The following is a 12,643-nucleotide window of genomic DNA, read 5'->3' on the forward strand; positions in this document are numbered from 1 at the left end:
ACAACATTTATTTTGTTGTTGCGACTGGCCGTTTAGAATTCTCGCTCTGAAAAAGATCCCTCAATCAATCAGAAGGCTTGATATTTTGAATTTCAGGCTAATGGGCAAGATATCTGCAGAATCTGAACGTTAATTTCTCAAAAACTACAGAATGGTTTTGCACCAAAACCACAAAAACACACTTTCTTGGTAAAGGTCTAGATTTCCACAAATTTGGTGTAACTCCATTCAGCATTTTGGCTATAGCACTGTAGGAAATTCCATATGGTATGATATATATATATATGCAAATATGTGAACAAGGGCAACTACGCCTGAAACGCGTCATTGCTGTTTTAACTACCATTCGTAAGCTGCAGTAAAAGAAACTGTCACCTGAATTGTGGTCTGTCTCTGTCTTCGCTTCGCCGGTCTGAGGAGATATATATATATATATATATATATATATATATATATATATAGCAGCCCGTCCCGACGTTGTCCGGGGATGAAAAGCGAGTCAATTTGGCGCTTGAGAAAGCGTCGACCCTCTTTTTTTGGGCAGCCCCCTCTGACAACGTGCAAAGTTAAAAAAATTAGGAAAGGTTAATCCGCGTGAAGCCTGCCTCCTGTGACAACGCCGAGGCTGACAATGTGGAGGCGATTGAAATTGAGTAATGTACCGTGATTGTGCGCTTGCGAAAGCCGCGCCCTTTCTTGAAGCCTGCCCCCTGTGACAAGGCTGACAATGTGGCGGCGAGTGAATTCCACAGTGTTATGATTAATGTAGTGTGATTGTGCGCGCACCTTTCTTGAAGGCTGCCCCCTGTGAGAACGCCGAGGCTGACAATGTGGCGGCGAGTGAACTGAGTAATGTAGCGTGATTGGGCGCTTGTGAAAGCTGCGCCCCTTTCTTGAAAACTGCCCCCTGTGAGAACACCGAGGCTGACAATATTCCGGCGAGTGAATTTAGTAATGTAGCGTGATTGGGCGCTTGTGAAAGCCGCGCTCCGAAAGCCACGCCCCTTTCTTGAAGCCTGCCCCCTCTGAGAGTATGCCTAGGCTGACAATGTGCCGGCGAGTGATTGGCCGAGCCCCTTTGTTTATGCCTGCCCCCCACGCTACTTTGACACGCCCATCGCCTGCCCCCCACACTACTTTGACACGCCCATCCCATCGCTGACAGCAGAACGCCAACACACACAAGGGTCTATTTTACCCCTAAGGTTGTTTGACCTTTGTAATGTATATGGTGGACAGATGTATAGCCTATGTCCAACTACTGCAACTCCCCTTTACAATGCTGTATTGGGTGTTGTGATTGGTGCTGTACTTCTTGAGATTACCCGCCTCAAAGGTTTCAGCTCTCTCTTTATAATAGTAGTATAGATATATATATATATCGTCATGTGATCAAGGCTTTTGGTAGCCGAAACGCGTCATGGCAGACTGGTGTTGGGCAAAATAAACTTCTAAACACCTAAAGAACGGGTCTCGTTTCTTCCTTAATGTTCGGCTGGGCATGCTGAGAAAAAGGACGACAACATACCTCAGATATATATATATGTACATTCACTGAAAAAACCATAGCTTTCAGGGGCGTTATAGTTAGTTGGACATTTCACTCGTACAAAACCATAGAAATTTCCCCGTTATAGTTAGTTCAGCTAACTATAACTAACTATAACTCGCGCGCCTGCAATGCACTGCTGATGACATCACATATTACATCACTCATGACATGGTCAGTGACATCACTCATGACATCACTGGTGATATCTCAAATGACATCACTGATGACATCATCCAGTGAATGTGTGTTTTTCTAAAAATTAAATGTTTTATATATGTATATCTTAAGGTTGATGGAAGAATAAATGGGTACATAAAATTGATTGTATAACTGACTGATTAAGTGTATATTAGTGAATACATGGGTTAGCGAGTTATGTTTAAATATGTAAATATCTGTATCAGTCTCTCACTTTGTGTATGAATGACTGCATGAGTTCGTGACTAGCTATATGAGTGCCTATATGGGTTATTAGTTTGTGTTTTGAGTATCAGTATGAGTGTGTGATTGTCCGTGTGGTTTGCTGGGGGGTATTACTTAGTGCATAGATGCATGAAAGAGTGAGTCACTGTTTGTATGTATTGAAGACAGTATGTGTGCAAGACTGTATGGGTGGATGAGTGTGTGTATGGGTGTGTTAGTGAGTGAATGACTGTCTCAATAGTGTCTTTATGAGCAACTACATATGTTTTAAACTAGTATATGTCAGTATTTGTATATATAAGTGAGTATATGTGAGAGTGAGAGATTGAAAGAGTTCATGTATAAATAAGTATGTGTTTTTATATGTGATGGTTTAAGAGAGTAAGTATGTGTAAGTTTCTGTAGAAGTAAGTGTGGTGGTGTGTGTATAACTGTATATGCAAGTAAATGGATATTTGAGACTTAGTTTGCATGTGTGACTATGTGTGTCAGTAACTCTATGGATGAGTTGCGGTGTGTAACAGGATGTATAGGTGTATGAGAGCATATGATGAGTGAGTACATATATGAGTGACTGTATAGGACTGTTGGTGAATGAGTGGATGTGTGTGTAGATCTTGGAATTTCTGAATAGATGTGTTGTAACTGGTATTGGTATATTCATTGTCTTGAAAATGTTAGTTCCTAGTGTATGTATCAAAGGTTATATTAGGATGAGAGGAGGTCTGCCACTTTATCACAAGGACGATGTCATCAGTGATGTCATTTGAGATGTCATCAGTGATGTCATGAGCGATGTCACTGACCATGTCATGAGTGATGTAATATGTGACATCATCAGCAGTGCATTGCGGGCGCGCAAGTTATAGTTAGCTGAACTAACTATAACCGGGGAATTTCTATGGTTTTGTACAAGTAAAATGTACAACTAACTATAACGCCCCTGAAACCTATGTTTTTTTCTGTGAATTTCTACGTTTTTTTAAATGCTAATTTGTAACTAGAACGTGCCTGAAACCTATGGTTTTTTCAGTGAATTTCAAAGGTTTTTTAAATGCTAGTTTCTAACTATGCCTACAGAGGTAAGACAGGTGAAGAAAGAAGAAAAAATGCACAGAAAGAAAAAAAAAATAAAATGCAGAAAGAAGCAACAGAAGTCCACAAAGACGAGGAAAAGTGCAGGAAGAAGAAGAGATGTACAGAAAGAACCAACAGAGGAGCAGAAAGTCCTCCTGTAACCACAACTTTTTCTGACGGTTACTGATGGTAACTGAATCTGACTAACCAGGCCTAAAGCCAGTGTTATGCTAAATGACACTTAGAATACAGTGAAAACACCTACATACACTCGGGAACACTATGCGTTTGGGTACCCCTGTGATAACCCTGACCTCCTCTGTGAGACCATAGTACAATAGGGCAGGGGGATTAAAACTACCTCTTAAAATGTGCCACAGGGCGTGCTTGCACACTAGTTAAGGGAGGGGGTGCCTGAGGTGACATGTGTGCAAACACGCCCTGTGGCAGTTTTAATTTGGGGGATAAAGTCCCCTTGAATCCTGAGTTTCCCTTGGGTCCAACTAGCCTACCAGGTATCTCCAGTAAGCGCCACAGAGCTGCGTTGCAGAGAGGTGTAAAAAGGGGTACAGCCTGGACCACCTCTCTGCAACGCAGCGCAGTGGCGCTTACTAGAAGCACCTGGTGGGCTAAGTGGCCCCCAGGGGCCCTCAGGATTGAAGGGGAATTATTTCCCAAACTTAAAACACGCCACAGGCCGTGTTTGCACATGTCGCCTCAGGCCCCATCCTCTCCCTTCACCACCGTGTAAACACACCCTGTGGCCGTTTTAAGTTGGGAGATTAACTCCCCTTGAATCCTGAGGGTCCCTCGGGTCCAACTAGCCCTCTAAGTACCTCCAGTAAGTGCCACAGAGCTGTGTTGCAGAGAGGTGTAAAAAGGGGCAAGGCCTGGGCAACCTCTCTGTAATGCAGAGCAGTGGCACTTACTGGAAGCACCTGTGGGCTAGTTAGCCCCCAGGGCCCCTCAGGATTCAAGGGGAATTATTTTCCCAGCTTAAAACGTGCCACAGTGCTTGTTTGCACACGCCACCTCAGGCCCTGTCCCATCCCTTCCCCACTGTGTAAACACGCCCTGTTGCCATTTTAAGTTGGAAGATTAAGTCCCCTTGAATCCTGAGGGTCCCTAGGGTCAAACTAGCCCACTAGGTACCTCCAGTAAGCGCTGTTGCAGAGAGGTGTAAATAGGGGAATGGCCTGGACCACCTCTCTGCAACGCAGCGCAGTGGCGCTTACTGGAGGTACAAGTTGGCCAGCAGGGGACCTCAAGATTGAAGAGGAATTAATTCCCCAACTGAAAACGCACCACAGAGTGTGTTTGCACACATATCACCTCAGGCCCGCCCTCTCCCTTCACCACTGTGCAAACGCGCCCAGTGGCACGTTTTAAGTTAAGTTAACTCCCCTTGAATCCTGAGGGGTGCAACTAGCCCACAGGTACCTCCAATAAGCACCACAGAGCTGCCTTGCAGAGATGTGTAAAAAGGGGCATGGCCTCTGAACAACTCTCTGCAACGCAGCTCCCTGGCACATACTGGAGATTCCTGGTGGGCTATTTGGTCCTCAGGTCCTCAGGGACCCCCAGTATTCAAGGGGAATTAGTTCCCCATCTGCAAGCGCGCCAGGGGGCGTGTTTGCAGAGTGCTGCACGGAGGGGGCGGGGCCTCCGGCGCGATGCCGGTCTCTTTTTTTTATTTATTTTTTTAAGAAGGGGGCTTTGTGGCCAGCCTTCTTTTCCTATTTTATTGGCCCTGGGGACCCCATCCCCCAGTGCCTGACTCTTATTTTATTTTTAAATTTTTTTAAATTGGAAGGGGGCCATGTTGCCCCCCTCCGCAGGCCACAATCGGCCCGGGGACCCCTTCCCCCGGGGCCGGCCTTTTAAAAAAAAATTTAAATTTTTGAGGAGGGGGCCGTGTAACCCCCCCCCCCTTGGGCCACTTCTAGCCCCGGAGACCCCAACCCCGGGGCTGGCCCTCTCCGTTGGGGAACGTGGAGGGGTACCCAATCCCCCCATGGTCCCGCTGGCTCCCCGCCACCTGCGAGAGTCGGCAATGCTTTTCCACATGGGGAGCTGCTAAGATGCAGTTCCCGTGTTGGAAAGCAATCAGGTTTGGTTTTTGGAAGAGAGAGCAGGGTTTTTTTTTTGTTTTGTTTTTTAAGAGTTTTATGTAGCGCGATCTAGACACGAATAGGGTATCAGAGCGCTTTACATAGCACCAGTTACGTTACATGAGGACACACATTCATTTTTGTTAGGCACGGGGAGATTAAGTGATTGGCCCAGAATCACAGGATGTTTTTTGGCGTCATTACCGAGACTTGAACCCAGTTTCCCAGGTCCAAAAACCAAGTCAGAGTTTGCTACGACAGGGCGGGAGCCGCGTGGCTCCCGCCCTGCCATAGCAAACAGCAGTGTGCTGGGGGTGGGCACTCTGGGACACTGCAGGAGCCGGTCCCGGGGGGTGGCGGTCCCCAGGGCCATCAAGAGCTCCAGGAGGAGGGCCACGCTGCCCCCCTCCCAGCATTTGCAAAGCCCCGGGGGGTGGTGGTTCCCAGGGCTTAGGGGTCCATCACAGCCCCTCCAATTTAAATAATTAGAGCCCCGGAGAGGTGGTGGTCCCTGGGGCATGTGGAGGGTTCGAGACCCCCACACAGGTAGTTAATTATTTTAAAAAGACAAGCCCCCGGGGGTGGTGGTCCCCGCGGCTGCATAAGGCCTTTGAGCCCCCCCACCCATTTATTATACAAGCCTCGGGGTGGCGTTCCCCGGGGGTGCAGGGGCTGTGAGCCCCCCACAAATACTTTTAAAAAGCCTCGGGGTGGCGGTCCCCGGGGCCCCATTACAATATAAACATTGCCACTGGGACTTGGCCCACATGGGGGCTAATTATTAATGAATCACAGGAGCCCACGCTTCGTTTTTTTGTTTTTCACAGCCGGATCCGCGGATACTCCGCGCATCCCGCGATTTGTTATTTTTTTTTAATTCTTTTTTTGGTCCCTGGGGTCCTTGTGGGACGCCCTAAGCAGGCCTAGGGGGTCAGAGTGTTCCTACCCTGACCCATTTTCTTTTTTTTCACATTTGTTTTACTGATTTCTTGTGCCTCTGTTCTACTGAGGCACAAGAAGGCTGCCAACACTTCCTGGTTTGGAGTGTTGACAGCCAATTAGCATGAAGCTCGTGATCGGGAGGGTGCAAGGATCCTGCGTGCCTCTAGATATCAATATTTTTTTTATTTTGATTTTCTCAGCAACTACTGAATGGATTTACACCATTTAACAAAAAGAGTTTTTTCTGAACCAAAATTTGGTGTATTCCATTCAGCAGTTTGGGCTGTAGCCGCGGCTAAAGTTTCCTATGGGAAATTGCAAGGGGAAAACGTGTTTTGGGACCCACTTTTTTTCTCTGCCCGCTTGCCTAATCACCCCGAAACTTTCAAGATAGGAGTAGACCAGAGCGGGCCATAAGTTTTGAAAATTTCGCAAAGATTCGTCAATCGGTGTCAAAGTTATTGGGAATAGAATGTTGCGATTTTCCTACGGTAACTAGGTCCTAACTATAACTACCTACTGGCGACCGCCAGTAGGTAATATATTTATATATCTATATATAGATAGATAGATATATATTACCTACTGGCAGTCGCCAGTAGGTAGTTATAGTTAGGACCTATTATGCACAGGAAATCCGCAACATTGTATTGACAATAACTTTGGTGCCGATTGATGAATCTGCACAAAAGTTTCCAAACTTTTGGCCAGCTCAGTTCCGCTCCTTCTCTTAAAGTTTAGGGGGGATTGGTCAAGGGAAAGCCGAGAAAAAAGGGGGTCCCAAAACGTGTTTTCCCCATGCAATTTCCCATAGGACCTTTAGCCATGGCTACAGCCGGAACGGCTGAACGGAGTTACACCAAATTTGGCAAAGAGGTAGTCCTTGGTTCAGATTTGTGCCTTTTGCTTATTAGGTTTCGCTGGGGGACGGAGCTGTAAGCTCCGCCTCCAGAGAAATCTCTTGATTTCAGTAGTGACTCTGGAATACGCCCCCCTGTCCCATTGGCTAGCTCCATAAATGGAGGCTAGCCATTGGAACAGAGAGGTGTCCGTCATGGCCGGACCAGATTCGGGGGCGTTCCCGAGAATCTTTGGCTTTTGGCTACGTCAGCCAAAAGCCGGGAACGCCCCCGAATCTGGTCCGGCCGGGCCGTGCTTGCTGCTGTCCTGCCTTGTGTCCCTCCTCCCGCCGTCCCCCCTACCCCCTCCTCGCTGTCCTGTTATGGCCCGATCGAGTGGCCACCTCGATTGTTAACTAACTGAAGAGCCGGTGCCCACCCGGCATTGCCCCGTGTTCTCACCGCTGCGGCCCGGGGGCCTGAAAGTGATCAGAAGCTGAAGCGAGAGAAACGAAGGGGCCGCGACCTGATTGGTCCTCTGTTGACAGGAGGCGCGCTCTGATTGGCCGTTTGCAGTAGGCCTGTCCCGTTGCTGCTGTCCTGCCTTGTGTCCCTCCTCCCGCCGTCCCCCCTCCCCCCTCCTCGCTGTCCTGTTATGGCCCGATAGAGTGGCCACCTCGATTGCTAACTAACTGAAGAGCCGGTGCCCACCCGGCATTGCCCCGTGTTCTCACCGCTGCGGCCCGGGGGCCTGAAAGTGATCAGAAGCTGAAGCGAGAGAAACGAAGGGGCCGCGACCTGATTGGTCCTCTGTTGACAGGAGGCGCGCTCTGATTGGCCGTTTGCAGTAGGCCTTTCCCGAGAGCCGCGCTCTGATTCGATGCCTTGCCCGCAGAAGCTGGGCGTGTATGGAGGCTCGACGCAGGAGCCGCGACCGGATTGGGCCGCAGCAGTGGAGCCGCCCCTGCGAGGATCCGGAAGCCGAGTCAGCCGTTCGACCCCGTCCTCGCCGAGGGAATCTCCGAAGTGCCGGGTAATCACCGCCGGGCCCGGGTAGAAGAGGAGGAAGAGTGATGGCAGCTGGACTGCAGGGCCCCCGTGAGCGGAGGGAGCCCTGCAGCGAGAGGAGCGGCCTTCAGAAGCGAGCGGAGGGGGCGCGAAGCACATTGCCGGTGCCTGCCCCCCCCGCCCCCCCCGTGAGGCTCCCCGACTCACAGTAAGGGACAAACAGGAGAGTATTATGCTGGCGCCTGCGCTCTGTAAGACTCTGGGTTTCCATCATCGTCTAACAATATTCGTGTAGCCTTTGTGTCTTTTCTGCTGCATACGTGTCTGGTGGCTTTGTGAGTGCGACAGGTAAAGCCAGCACACCCTCGTGTGCTCTCGGCCCGGAGGAAGCCCCAGGCGAGAGAACATTGTTTGGTAATCTGCGTCACCTTCTGGGAATTCTGGCGACACTGTTCAGCGGGGACAGTTTGTGTTCTGGAACCAACCCGGCGCCTGTAGTTTCACGTAAAATACCCTCTCTTCCTCGAGAAAGCACCTACACTCAGTCTTCAAGTCAAAATTCAGGAAGTTCCTAAAGGCAGAATTCCAGAAACGCCTTTGAGGTGGTGTGCTGTATTCACAACATACATTCAGTGCAGTGCAACTGCCTGCTCGGGCTGTCGTGGGCAGCGGGTGTAATTCACACGTCAAAGTTTGTTACTATTGCACATTGTTTGTATCTCTTCTCTTCAGGGACACTGCATGGAACGGTGCTCTGCTGCGCCTTAGTATAAGATGTATAATGTGTGTCACTACCATTTAAAGCAGGCGTGCAGATTTACACAAAGGAAAAACGGGTAAACTAAAAACAAGTCTTCTGTTTGTTGTCCCCAGTCTGTCAGTCTCTTGTGTGAAGAACAGGCCTTTTGAAGGTCCTCCTCTTAGCACTTTTACAGATCTGTGGCAACATCGTGTCAGGGTGTTCAGTGTGTGTGAGTTCTTGCATAACATGGCCCTAATGATGGGACAGTGCACATCTGTGCATGGCTCGAGCCCCAGGGCGCAGCTGTGTCGCTTACAGTGAAGCGGGGGGTTCAGTGGTGGTGGTCTCTGCCATGTTTGTGCGTGGTGCCCGAGGGGAGGTGAGTTTGACGGGGCCACGTGATGTCTATTGCGTGCCTCCCAGGCAGACCGTGAAGTTTAGGGTGCATTTGGTGGCCTCCGAGGTGAGACTGCATGAGTTTCCTGCAGTGCAAGGTGCCTGGTACTTGATTCGAAAAGCACAGCTGCACCTCCCCGGCGGGCCCAGCCTCCTGGGGTCTCCGGGGAGTGCCGCTGTAGGGTCTCCGTGCTCGGGCTGTGGTTGGTGCAGGAGGGCTTACATCTGCTGATCTCGCCTCAGGTGGGCTTCCGGGACCACTTCGGTGGCCGGCAAGGCTGCACCCAACTGCTTGCAACCTGGAGCCCGGACAAATAGAGTGGGGGCGCAAGGGGGGTTCGCCCTTCAGAAAATGTGAAGTGGGACGGTCCCTCCCGCCCCTCACATCTGCCCACTTGGAAGCCGGCGTTCCGACCCGTAGGCGCTGGATTCCAGTTCCACGCCCGCCTCTCCTTGCAGAATAATCCTGCAGACCAGACCCCGCCGTTTACAAACAAAACCCTGCTGTTGGTCTGCCCGCAGCTGTCCTCGCCCACTCCAGCATAGGTGGGCGCTGACAAACGTTGAATAATTAACTTGTTAGCTCCTGCTGTGACAGGCCTGCTTTCACGCAGCGCTATAAACAGGCACTCCTATTTCACTGATGCCAGTTTTATAAACTTTAGCCTATTTGTCAACCCCGTGCTATAATTCACACTGATTACTGCGGCAAACTTGTTTAACCACTGCATTTTCATCACTGTTTATTTATGCAGTCAGTCTGGTGTGTATGTGTAAGAGTTTGGTACAAAGGAAAACAAAAACGCGATGGGTGAAATGCCGGAATTCATCTCGGGCACTGTTAATTGCTCTGGGCCACATTCTGCTCCATCCTGTGTTGCTCACCATGATTTGATTTAATTTTTAGGTTTGGCTCTGGGTGGGTGTGTGTGTGTGGCTCTGGGTGTGTGTGTGTGTGTGGCTCTGGGTGTGTGTGTGTGTGGCTCTGGGTGTGTGTGTGTGGCTGGCTCTGGGTGTGTCTGTGTGGCTGGCTCTGGGTGTGTTTGTGTGGTAGTAATTGCTGTCTGCTGAGCTCGTCCGTAGGGTACAATAGGTGTCACATTTGCGAGAGATTAAGCTAATGGCAATGTAAATGACAATGCCATTTATTTATCTGTTTTCAAAACTAACACATAAATACAAATTTTGTCATTTACAAAGCCAATAGCTCAAACTTTTCCAAAGGCGAAACCATTGCATTGTAAATGCTTGTTTGGTGTAATTCCGTTCAGTAGTCCCTTGGAAAATGACAGTTAAAATTACATATATATCTACGTGCACCAGCTGCTTTTTAATTGGCTGTCAACACTCCAAATCAGGAAGTGTTGGCAGCCATCTTGTGCTTCGGTAGAAAAAAATGGGAAAAACGTGAAAAGGGGGCAGGGTAGACACACCCTGACCCCCTAGGCCTCCTCAGAGGATCCCACAAGGACCCCCAGGGCCAAATAAAAATGTTTGTTTTTTTAAATCACGGGATCCGCGTAGGGACCACCACCCCCGGAGCTGCGCTGCAGAGTGTTGTAAAAAGGGGTGTGGCCTCTGAACACCTCTCTGCAACGCAGCCCCCTGGCGCATACTAGAGGTACCTGGTGGGTTAGTTTGCCCCCAGGGGACCTCAGGATTCAAGGACACTTAATCCCGCAACTTAAAACACGCCATATAAAACGAATTTTGTTGCGCGCACTGCATCGCATTTGGTGATGCAGTGTGCACAACGAAATTCGTTTTATTTATTTATATGTTTACTTACCTGTTAAACTCCGTAATCCATACATTACTACCCTCCACCCTGCCCCTCCCCCTCCCCACGTCACCGCCCTGCAGGAACTCCTACTGCCGACCGCGGCTGTCCACCACTCAGTAAGAAAATGTAACGTTAACACTACTTACCTGATAAGTGAATTTCCTCCCATAGGATAACATTGGTGATTCTATGTGAAAAAAGTTTCTAAATGTCATCTTTTAAAATACAATAAAATTCCTTAAAAATCACTACTGTAACCAAAACGCTTTTAGTCAACTGTTTACAGATGATTTTAGGATCCAGTCCTGTGGTTAGAAAAGTAAACCAAAAAGTAATTAATTGCATTTAACTAGAAATTCACGTTGACCTCAATGTTGCATTGTGTTTGAAATTGAGTTGCCCATTGCAACAACTGTAACTACTGTACTTGAAAGTCTATTGCCTATTTGCAAAGTATTTAAACCAAAGTAATTCATTCTGCGAAAGTATATTTTGTAATGCAATGTATAATGTAATTATTATGTAATTTAAAAAATAAAATATCTATAACTGAACTGTTTAAAAAAATGTGGAAAATCTGTATAAAAAAAATGAAAATAACAATAAATACATTTAAAAATTGTGATTTACAAAACCTTTGAAATTCACTGAAAAAAATAGAGGTTTCAGACATGTTATAGTTAGGAATTAGCATTTAAAAAAACCTTTGAAATTCACTGAAAAAACCATAGGTTTGAGGCCTGTTATAATTAGGAATTCGCATTTAAAAAACCTTGGGTTTTAAGGGGTGTTATAGTTAGTTGGACATTTCAATCGTACAAAACCATTGAAATTCCCACGTTATAGTTAGTTGTACTAACTATAACTCATGCGCCCGCAATCCACTGCTGATGATGTCACATATTACATCAGTCATGACATGGTCAGTGACATCACTGATGACATCACTGATGACATCTCAAATGAGATCACTGATAACATCACTGGTGACATCATCCAGGTGACAATCTGATACATCTTATCATACACTAGTATAACCTTTCAACACTCATTATAAAATATGGAGTACCATATTTGAAACCATTGACACACCAATACAAGTTTCTAAAAACCCACTCAGTGATTCCCACATCTACACACACATCTAAACACTTACCTATAGATTCACTCATACATGCTAACAAAGATCATTAGAACACTATTAAATATACTTATACACCTACAACGACATTACACACTAGCACACATCCTATTCACTTATGCAGTCATCCTACTCGCTTATGCAAACAATTGATCATACTTACATTTACTAAGCTACACACTTACACAAACACCACTTTATTTATTCATATAGATAGTAACTCATACTTAGTCGGTTATAAAATCACTATTACAAGTATACAGTTATCCATACGTCACTCATATAATCACTGAGTCTTATGTATACTTATTTATATACAAAAACTGTCACATACACTGCCTTTTATATTTCTAGTTTGTTGAACATGTATCATTGAGAAATATATTTACTCATCACCACACCCATAAAGAGATTCACTCACCCAAACAACTGTTTCCACATACAGTCTTAACCTCATTTACATACTAAATCAACTATTTACACATCTTTGGACAGTCACTCACCTCCCACCCAACCCCAACTTATGTAGTAGTTGACACAACAAGAGATAGAGTGATACAGGTATTCACACAGTTTAATCACTATCCCATATATTTAGTGAGACACTTTAAATTCGTCACTTAGACAGT

General features: G+C 47.1%; 1 protein-coding gene across 2 annotated transcripts in view; it reads right to left on the bottom strand.

Annotated features, from left to right (window-relative positions):
* The window catches only part of LOC147693063 (solute carrier family 26 member 6-like), a 240,761-nt gene that overhangs the window by 198,742 nt on the left and 29,376 nt on the right, over window positions 1-12,643 (bottom strand). The window lies entirely within an intron of this gene.

Source organism: Lissotriton vulgaris, chromosome 9, assembly GCF_964263255.1.
Source record: "Lissotriton vulgaris chromosome 9, aLisVul1.2, whole genome shotgun sequence".
In the NCBI taxonomy this organism is placed as follows: Eukaryota; Metazoa; Chordata; class Amphibia; order Caudata; family Salamandridae; genus Lissotriton; species Lissotriton vulgaris.